Raw genomic sequence first — 10,097 nt, 5'->3', positions numbered from 1 at the left:
CTGAAGTTGTGTATGCTTTCAATATGATATCAAGTGTTCTACAATACTGTGTATCAAACACACATAACAAGGAAGTTATTAGTCAATACCAAGACCACACGACAAGCTGAACTGTCCTGGAACACACACGGAAGTACCCTTGGTGCCCTCACAAACAATCATAAATCACAAAAATCTTCAACATTTATCGCAATTAAAAATTGTAATTGTTCCAGATATACTCGTGCTGTCAAATGATTAAATGTTTAAATCAGATTAATCACACTTTTGCATTTTGATTAATTGGGATTAATGGCAGTAAATTACTTACTTGCATAATTTAAATAACATTAAAAAAGACCCCATTATTCGGACAACAATTCATATGTATTGTTCAAATGTAACGCAGGAACATTTATTTGCTCAAAACTCGCTAACAATTTGAGGCTTTACTTTGAGGTGAAGTTTGCCAGCCGAGTCTCCTCACTCGTCATCGCAAAGTCCTTGGCGGGAATCGAAACCGAAAGTTAACTTGCCTTCGTCTCGTTCCTGGCAACTCTTCTTCCGGAGCGTAAATGAGATACAATGTGTGCGTACTAGGAAACATTCATGTTACGTACCTGAACGTAAAGTACTCTCATGTACAGTTCATTCTGTCCAAATATTCCTCTAATATGGTCCAAATAAATTCTGTGATTAATCTGTGTCTATACACGATATATGCCATGATGTTTTGGGATTATCAGTTAAAGCGCTAACTTTGACAGCCCTTTATTTATATATATATATATATATATATATATATATATATATATATATATATATATATATATATATATATATATATATATATATATATATATATATATATATATATATGTGTTAAAATACATATATATAGGTATATATACATATACATACATACGTATGTATGTATATGTATATATACCTATATATATGTATTTTAACACATATATATATATGTATATATATATATATATGCGTGTATATATATAAAGTTGTATCATATTTATGTGAAATGCAGATGTTTAGACAGGAAGTTGGGCAACAATGCAGAAAAAGGTTTTCTTCATTAGAAGTGATGTTTACAGCGCAGAGACGACTTAATGCAGTTTTAGAAGTTTTTAATGCAAAGTGATTCTAATAATAATGGAAAGGTTTCCTTCAATGAACAATGTTAAGAACGCACAGATTCCGATACTAGTCTAATACCAGAGCTTTGTTTCTTTAAATATTAATTATATAATCATTATTTTGATTTTATAGAGCGTTGCCGTGATTAGTCGACGTAAACGACAATGAAAATTAGCTGAATTTATTTTAGTCACATGGTTTTAGTGTTACTGTTTATTGTTATTTTTGGTCTGGTTAGCAGAGGGCTATCTGGTGCAGCTAAATACAGAATGCTCTTAAAAGTTAATAATGCTCGCCTAAATGGCGGAAAATGAACTACCGTGTTTTCCGAGACTCTAAGCCGCACCCATTCAATTTTAGAAAGAAAAAAAAGTTTACATTTAAATGATGCAGATATAAATGTTGTGAAATGAGTTATTTACACAGAAATATTCTGTAAATGTTTATTTACGTACCTTATCTGTTTCCAAACGGTGTCTGTAACACGGCAGTAAAACGGCTGATCAAACAAAACAGAAGTCATGGTCATGGAGCCACTAGCTGCGCAAGCTAGCTCTCCAATCAGCTAAACAGACTCAATAACTCCACGCTGACGTTTTGCTGAATTTACTGAGGAATTTATGAAAGTGAAACAATACAAAAAGAATGTAAACTCGTAAACGTGTTAGCATATTAGGTCATGCTAATGACACTAGCTTGATTACATTACGATGGCACGTACAAATATGCATGAAAACACTCCTACAGACATCACACATGGGACACTTTAGTAAGTAAGAATAGTTTTAGTTATATTGTAAAACTTACAAACGTTGCTTAGACTGATTTATGAAGAACCCATACGAGTAGTAACGCTATGGATGGCTAGAACACGGAATGATGCAGCAATGCAGTACCTGCAATGAGTGAACCGGACTAGAAAATGTCGCCACAGCACAGACAATAACACACCATCTTATTTGCTGTGTTATTTGCTTCTTTGTTTTGTTTCAATTTTTGCGTTACGGCCGTCAGCGAAGAAAAATCTATAAATCAGCTGCACTGTTTTATAAGCCGCGGGGTTCAAAGTGTAAGAAAATAGTAGCGGCTTGTAGTCTGGAGTTTACCATACATTCCTTTACAAGTAGCATTATCACTGGAGGACTAGCTCAACATGCGACGCACCGAGCAAGTGAGAGCAGACTGAGACGAGAAGCCATGTTAACCGCTAAGCTAGCTTGAATGTATATGTGGAGGAGGGCGTGGCTTGCGGGCCTGCCGCGGAGCGGGGGTGTGTAAGGACCGGCCTCGAAGTCAGCGGCAGGTGAGTAGATTGCCCAGCTGGGGCTTGTTATCTAATCACCTGTCGCCCTTATTAGCAGCAGCCGGAACGAGACACGTTGTTGGAGTTAGAAAGACACACGCTGGAGAGCACAACAGAGAGCAAAATAGACTAAGACTGGAAAGTTGAGTGCGGTTGCCGCAGATATTGTAACCAGAATACCGGGGCTCTCGTGCCAGTGTGTGGTGGTCAGGGGAAACCACGGCAGAGCACTGCCACAGGATAGTAACAGAATAGCCAGAATTACGTTAGAGCGGAGAGTAACAAGGAAGTTTGGCAGAATATTTGTACGGCAAAACTTGCGTAGTTGTAGTGCTAGCTGGCTGCTAACTGTGGAATGAAGTTCTGGAATGGCGGTGTGTCGTTATGACGCCTTTTTGCGACACACCTCCTTTACGGGAACCCATTCCATGGTTTTCCACCAGCGAGTTAAGATGCTGGCAGACGTTAAAAGTTAAAAAGTTAAAGTTAAAGTACCAATGATAGTCACACACACACACGCTAGGTGTGGTGAAATTTGTCCTCTGCATTTGACCCATCCCCTTGTTCACCCCCTGGGAGGTGAGGGGAGCAGTGAGCAGCAGCGGTGGCCGCGCCCGGGAATCATTTTTGGTGATTTAACCCCCAATTCCAAGCCTTGATGCTGAGTGGCAAGCAGGGAGGTAATGGCTCCCATTTTTATAGTCTTTGGTATGACTCGGCCGGGGTTTGAACTCACAACCTACCCATCTCAGGGCGGACACTCTAACCACTAGGCCACTGAGTAGGTGGCCTAGTAAAGCACAGACATGGTATCGTAAAACTCCGCAGATTGGATCGGACTTGGTCTCGGTCCGTGAATCACGCTGGTATCAGAACCCGGTAGCGATACTGGATCAATCACAAAGTGCCTCCTTTTTCTACGTGGAACCTTTGAAGCCTGCCTGGTTACTGTTTTATATATTTCTTACCTATTTCTTACGTATTTCTTGCATATTTCTTACATATTTCTTGCCTATTTCTTACATATTTCTTACATATTTCTTGCATATTTCTTACATATTTCTTGCATATTTCTTACATATTTCTTGCCTATTTCTTACATATTTCTTGCATATTTCTTACATATTTCTTGCATATTTCTTACATATTTCTTGTGTATTTCTTACGTATTTCTTACATATTTCTTACATATTTCTTGCATATTTCTTACATATTTCTTGCATATTTCTTACATATTTCTTGCATATTTCTTACATATTTCTTGCATATTTCTTACATATTTCTTGCATATTTCTTACATATTCTGCATGAAGACTTCACTGAGGGCAAAAATGAAACCTCCATAAATCAGCAACTTTATTATATTTGCTGCTCACCAAATGTCGTGTCAGGGAAAAAGGGACATGGACAATGTTGACGGTTTGGGTTTTTTTACACTTTATAAATGTCTTTTTTCTCATGAAATGAAGTGGTCTTTTTTTTGTGACTTGGCAACACGTTAAAATCATGTGTGGTCTCGGCGTAGTGAATACTTCATACATGGATGCAGCACACCTGTTCACACCATACATAAATCATCAATAGCTGTTAAAAATATATATCCATACATCCATCTTCTTCCGCTTATCCGAGGTGGGGTCGCGGGGGCAGCAGCCTAAGCAGATAAGCCCAGACTTCCCTCTCCCCGGCCACCTTCCGGCTCCTCCCGGGCGTTCCCAGGTTGGCTGGGAGACATAGTCTCTCCAAGGTGTTCTGGGCCTTTCCCCGTTTCCTCATACCAGGCGGACGTGCCCTAGGGAGGTTTTCAGGTGGCATCCTGACCAGATGCCCGAACCACCTCATCTGGCTCCTCTCCATGTGGAGGAGCAGCGGCTTTACTTTGAGCTCCTCCCGGATGACGGAGCTTCTCACCCTATCTCTAAGGGAGAAACCAGGAAACTCATTTGGGCCGCTTGTACCCGTGATCTTGTCCTTTCGGTCATAACCCAAAGCTCATGACCATAGGTGAGGATGGGAACGTAGATCGACCGGTAAATTGAGAGCTTTGCCTTCCGGCTCAGCTCCTTCTTCACCACAACGGATCGATACAGCGTCCGCATTACTGAAGACGCTGCACCGATCCTCCTGTCGATCTCACCATCCACTCTTCCCTCACTTGTGAACAAGACTTGGAGGTTCTTGAACTCCTCCACATGGGGCAAGATCTCCTCTCCAACCCGGAGAAGGCACTCCACCCTTTTACGGGCGAGAACCATGGACTCGGACTTGGAGATGCTGATTCTCATCCCAGTCGCTTCACACTCTGCTGCGAACTGATCCAGTGAGAGCTGAAGATCCTGGTCAGATCATCTGCAAAAAGCAGAGACCTAATCCCGCAGCCACCAAACCGGATCCCCTCAACGCCCTGACTGCGCCTAAAAATTCTGTCCATAAAAGTTGTAAACAGACTTGTTGACAAAGGGCAGCCCTGATGGAGTCCAAAACCCCTCTGGAAACAGGTCCGACTTACTGCCGGCAATGCGGACCAAGCTCTGACCCTGATCATACAGGGAACAGACCACCACAATCAAGACGGTCCGATGCCCCCTACTCTCTGAGCACTCCCAACAGGACTTCTCTAGGGACAAGTTCTCCAAAAATTTTGACTGCTAACCTTTAAACTCCAAAGACATGCACCTGGGGATAGGCCCCTCCCACCTCCAAAGACATGCACCTGGGGATAGGCCCCTCCCACCTCCAAAGACATGCACCTGGGGATAGGTTGATTGGCAACACTAAATGGTCCCTAGTGTGTGAATGTTGTCTATCTGTGTTGGCCCTGTGATGAGGTGGTGACTTGTCCAGGGTGTACCCTGCCCCCCGCCAGAATGCAGCTGGGATAGGCTCCAGCACCCCCCGCGACCCTGAAAGGGACAAGCGGTAGAACATGGATGGAACTTTTTCAACTGAGTGATATCACGCAAGGAACACATGAAATGCCAGTTTTGGGCACTGGGGGTGCACAAGGAATTAGCACATAGCAAGTTAGCTTTCACTTCTTCCCTACCGGCTTTTATTTACACACTCAGACCAAATTAAAGGTTGGGTTAAATATTTCAGTCTGTGTTTAAGTACTTTTTGAGCACATTCAGCAATCCTGAGTAAGTGATCATTTTGGGCCTAATAATCGTGATATGAAATATTCATAACCCTACTAGTTTACTGGTTTGAATATTTTAGCCCAAAATGGATGTCAGTTAGCAGGCTTGGCCAATTGTCAGTTTTTGACTGTCCTTGTTTCCAGTCCAGTGTCTCCCAGTTGTTAGTTTGGACTGTCCTTGTTTCCAGTCCAGTGTCTCCCAGTTGTTAGTTTTTGACTCTCCTTGTTTCCAGTCCAGTGTCTCCCAATTATCAGTTTTTGACTGTCCTTGTTTCCAGTCCAGTGTCTCCCAATTGTCAGTTTTGGACTGTCCTTGTTTCCAGTCCAGTGTCTCCCAGTTGTTAGTTTTTGACTGTCCTTGTTTCCAGTCCAGTGTCTCCCAATTATCAGTTTTTGACTGTCCTTGTTTCCAGTCCAGTGTCTCCCAATTATCAGTTTTTGACTGTCCTTGTTTCCAGTCCAGTGTCTCCCAATTATCAGTTTTTGACTGTCATTGTTTCCAGTCCAGTGTCTCCCAATTGTCAGTTTTGGACTGTCCTTGTTTCCAGTCCAGTGTCTCCCAGTTGTTAGTTTTGGACTGTCCTTGTTTCCAGTCCAGTGTCTCCCAGTTGTTAGTTTTGGACTGTCCTTGTTTCCAGTCCAGTGTCTCCCAGTTGTTAGTTTTGGACTGTCCTTGTTTCCAGTCCAGTGTCTCCCAGTTGTTAGTTTTGGACTGTCCTTGTTTCCAGTCCAGTGTCTCCCAGTTGTTAGTTTTTGACTGTCCTTGTTTCCAGTCCAGTGTCTCCCAGTTGTTAGTTTTGGACTGTCCTTGTTTCCAGTCCAGTGTCTCCCAGTTGTTAGTTTTTGACTGTCCTTGTTTCCAGTCCAGTGTCTCCCAATTATCAGTTTTTGACTGTCATTGTTTCCAGTCCAGTGTCTCCCAATTGTCAGTTTTGGACTGTCCTTGTTTCCAGTCCAGTGTCTCCCAGTTGTTAGTTTTGGACTGTCCTTGTTTCCAGTCCAGTGTCTCCCAGTTGTTAGTTTTTGACTGTCCTTGTTTCCAGTCCAGTGTCTCCCAATTATCAGTTTTTGACTGTCCTTGTTTCCAGTCCAGTGTCTCCCAATTATCAGTTTTTGACTGTCCTTGTTTCCAGTCCAGTGTCTCCCAATTATCAGTTTTTGACTGTCATTGTTTCCAGTCCAGTGTCTCCCAATTGTCAGTTTTGGACTGTCCTTGTTTCCAGTCCAGTGTCTCCCAGTTGTTAGTTTTGGACTGTCCTTGTTTCCAGTCCAGTGTCTCCCAGTTGTTAGTTTTGGACTGTCCTTGTTTCCAGTCCAGTGTCTCCCAGTTGTTAGTTTTGGACTGTCCTTGTTTCCAGTCCAGTGTCTCCCAGTTGTTAGTTTTGGACTGTCCTTGTTTCCAGTCCAGTGTCTCCCAGTTGTTAGTTTTGGACTGTCCTTGTTTCCAGTCCAGTGTCTCCCAGTTGTTAGTTTTGGACTGTCCTTGTTTCCAGTCCAGTGTCTCCCAGTTGTTAGTTTTGGACTGTCCTTGTTTCCAGTCCAGTGTCTCCCAGTTGTTAGTTTTGGACTGTCCTTGTTTCCAGTCCAGTGTCTCCCAATTATCAGTTTTTGACTGTCCTTGTTTCCAGTCCAGTGTCTCCCAATTATCAGTTTTTGACTGTCCTTGTTTCCAGTCCAGTGTCTCCCAATTATCAGTTTTTGACTGTCATTGTTTCCAGTCCAGTGTCTCCCAATTGTCAGTTTTGGACTGTCCTTGTTTCCAGTCCAGTGTCTCCCAGTTGTTAGTTTTGGACTGTCCTTGTTTCCAGTCCAGTGTCTCCCAGTTGTTAGTTTTGGACTGTCCTTGTTTCCAGTCCAGTGTCTCCCAGTTGTTAGTTTTGGACTGTCCTTGTTTCCAGTCCAGTGTCTCCCAGTTGTTAGTTTGGACTGTCCTTGTTTCCAGTCCAGTGTCTCCCAATTGTCAGTTTTTGACTCTCCTTGTTTCCAGTCCAGTGTCTCCCAATTATCAGTTTTTGACTGTCCTTGTTTCCAGTCCAGTGTCTCCCAATTGTCAGTTTTGGACTGTCCTTGTTTCCAGTCCAGTGTCTCCCAGTTGTTAGTTTTTGACTGTCCTTGTTTCCAGTCCAGTGTCTCCCAATTATCAGTTTTTGACTGTCCTTGTTTCCAGTCCAGTGTCTCCCAATTATCAGTTTTTGACTGTCCTTGTTTCCAGTCCAGTGTCTCCCAATTATCAGTTTTTGACTGTCATTGTTTCCAGTCCAGTGTCTCCCAATTGTCAGTTTTGGACTGTCCTTGTTTCCAGTCCAGTGTCTCCCAGTTGTTAGTTTTGGACTGTCCTTGTTTCCAGTCCAGTGTCTCCCAGTTGTTAGTTTTGGACTGTCCTTGTTTCCAGTCCAGTGTCTCCCAGTTGTTAGTTTTGGACTGTCCTTGTTTCCAGTCCAGTGTCTCCCAGTTGTTAGTTTTGGACTGTCCTTGTTTCCAGTCCAGTGTCTCCCAGTTGTTAGTTTTGGACTGTCCTTGTTTCCAGTCCAGTGTCTCCCAGTTGTTAGTTTTGGACTGTCCTTGTTTCCAGTCCAGTGTCTCCCAGTTGTTAGTTTTGGACTGTCCTTGTTTCCAGTCCAGTGTCTCCCAGTTGTTAGTTTTGGACTGTCCTTGTTTCCAGTCCAGTGTCTCCCAGTTGTTAGTTTTTGACTGTCCTTGTTTCCAGTCCAGTGTCTCCCAATTATCAGTTTTTGACTGTCCTTGTTTCCAGTCCAGTGTCTCCCAATTATCAGTTTTTGACTGTCCTTGTTTCCAGTCCAGTGTCTCCCAATTATCAGTTTTTGACTGTCATTGTTTCCAGTCCAGTGTCTCCCAGTTGTTAGTTTTGGACTGTGCTTGTTTCCAGTCCAGTGTCTCCCAGTTGTTAGTTTTGGACTGTCCTTGTTTCCAGTCCAGTGTCTCCCAGTTGTTAGTGTTGGACTGTCCTTGTTTCCAGTCCAGTGTCTCCCAGTTGTTAGTTTTGGACTGTCCTTGTTTCCAGTCCAGTGTCTCCCAGTTGTTAGTTTTGGACTGTCCTTGTTTCCAGTCCAGTGTCTCCCAGTTGTTAGTTTTGGACTGTCCTTGTTTCCAGTCCAGTGTCTCCCCGTTGTTAGTTTTGGACTGTCCTTGTTTCCAGTCCAGTGTCTCCCAGTTGTTAGTTTTGGACTGTCCTTGTTTCCAGTCCAGTGTCTCCCAGTTGTTAGTTTTTGACTGTCCTTGTTTCCAGTCCAGTGTCTCCCAATTATCAGTTTTTGACTGTCCTTGTTTCCAGTCCAGTGTCTCCCAATTATCAGTTTTTGACTGTCCTTGTTTCCAGTCCAGTGTCTCCCAATTATCAGTTTTTGACTGTCATTGTTTCCAGTCCAGTGTCTCCCAATTGTCAGTTTTGGACTGTCCTTGTTTCCAGTCCAGTGTCTCCCAGTTGTTAGTTTTGGACTGTCCTTGTTTCCAGTCCAGTGTCTCCCAGTTGTTAGTTTTGGACTGTCCTTGTTTCCAGTCCAGTGTCTCCCAGTTGTTAGTTTTGGACTGTCCTTGTTTCCAGTCCAGTGTCTCCCAGTTGTTAGTTTTGGACTGTCCTTGTTTCCAGTCCAGTGTCTCCCAGTTGTTAGTTTTTGACTGTCCTTGTTTCCAGTCCAGTGTCTCCCAGTTGTTAGTTTTGGACTGTCCTTGTTTCCAGTCCAGTGTCTCCCAGTTGTTAGTTTTTGACTGTCCTTGTTTCCAGTCCAGTGTCTCCCAATTATCAGTTTTTGACTGTCATTGTTTCCAGTCCAGTGTCTCCCAATTGTCAGTTTTGGACTGTCCTTGTTTCCAGTCCAGTGTCTCCCAGTTGTTAGTTTTGGACTGTCCTTGTTTCCAGTCCAGTGTCTCCCAGTTGTTAGTTTTTGACTGTCCTTGTTTCCAGTCCAGTGTCTCCCAATTATCAGTTTTTGACTGTCCTTGTTTCCAGTCCAGTGTCTCCCAATTATCAGTTTTTGACTGTCCTTGTTTCCAGTCCAGTGTCTCCCAATTATCAGTTTTTGACTGTCATTGTTTCCAGTCCAGTGTCTCCCAATTGTCAGTTTTGGACTGTCCTTGTTTCCAGTCCAGTGTCTCCCAGTTGTTAGTTTTGGACTGTCCTTGTTTCCAGTCCAGTGTCTCCCAGTTGTTAGTTTTGGACTGTCCTTGTTTCCAGTCCAGTGTCTCCCAGTTGTTAGTTTTGGACTGTCCTTGTTTCCAGTCCAGTGTCTCCCAGTTGTTAGTTTTGGACTGTCCTTGTTTCCAGTCCAGTGTCTCCCAGTTGTTAGTTTTGGACTGTCCTTGTTTCCAGTCCAGTGTCTCCCAGTTGTTAGTTTTGGACTGTCCTTGTTTCCAGTCCAGTGTCTCCCAGTTGTTAGTTTTGGACTGTCCTTGTTTCCAGTCCAGTGTCTCCCAGTTGTTAGTTTTGGACTGTCCTTGTTTCCAGTCCAGTGTCTCCCAATTATCAGTTTTTGACTGTCCTTGTTTCCAGTCCAGTGTCTCCCA

Source organism: Entelurus aequoreus, linkage group LG25 (genome assembly GCF_033978785.1).
Source record: "Entelurus aequoreus isolate RoL-2023_Sb linkage group LG25, RoL_Eaeq_v1.1, whole genome shotgun sequence".
Taxonomy (NCBI): Eukaryota; Metazoa; Chordata; class Actinopteri; order Syngnathiformes; family Syngnathidae; genus Entelurus; species Entelurus aequoreus.
This window is presented reverse-complemented; position numbering follows the sequence as displayed.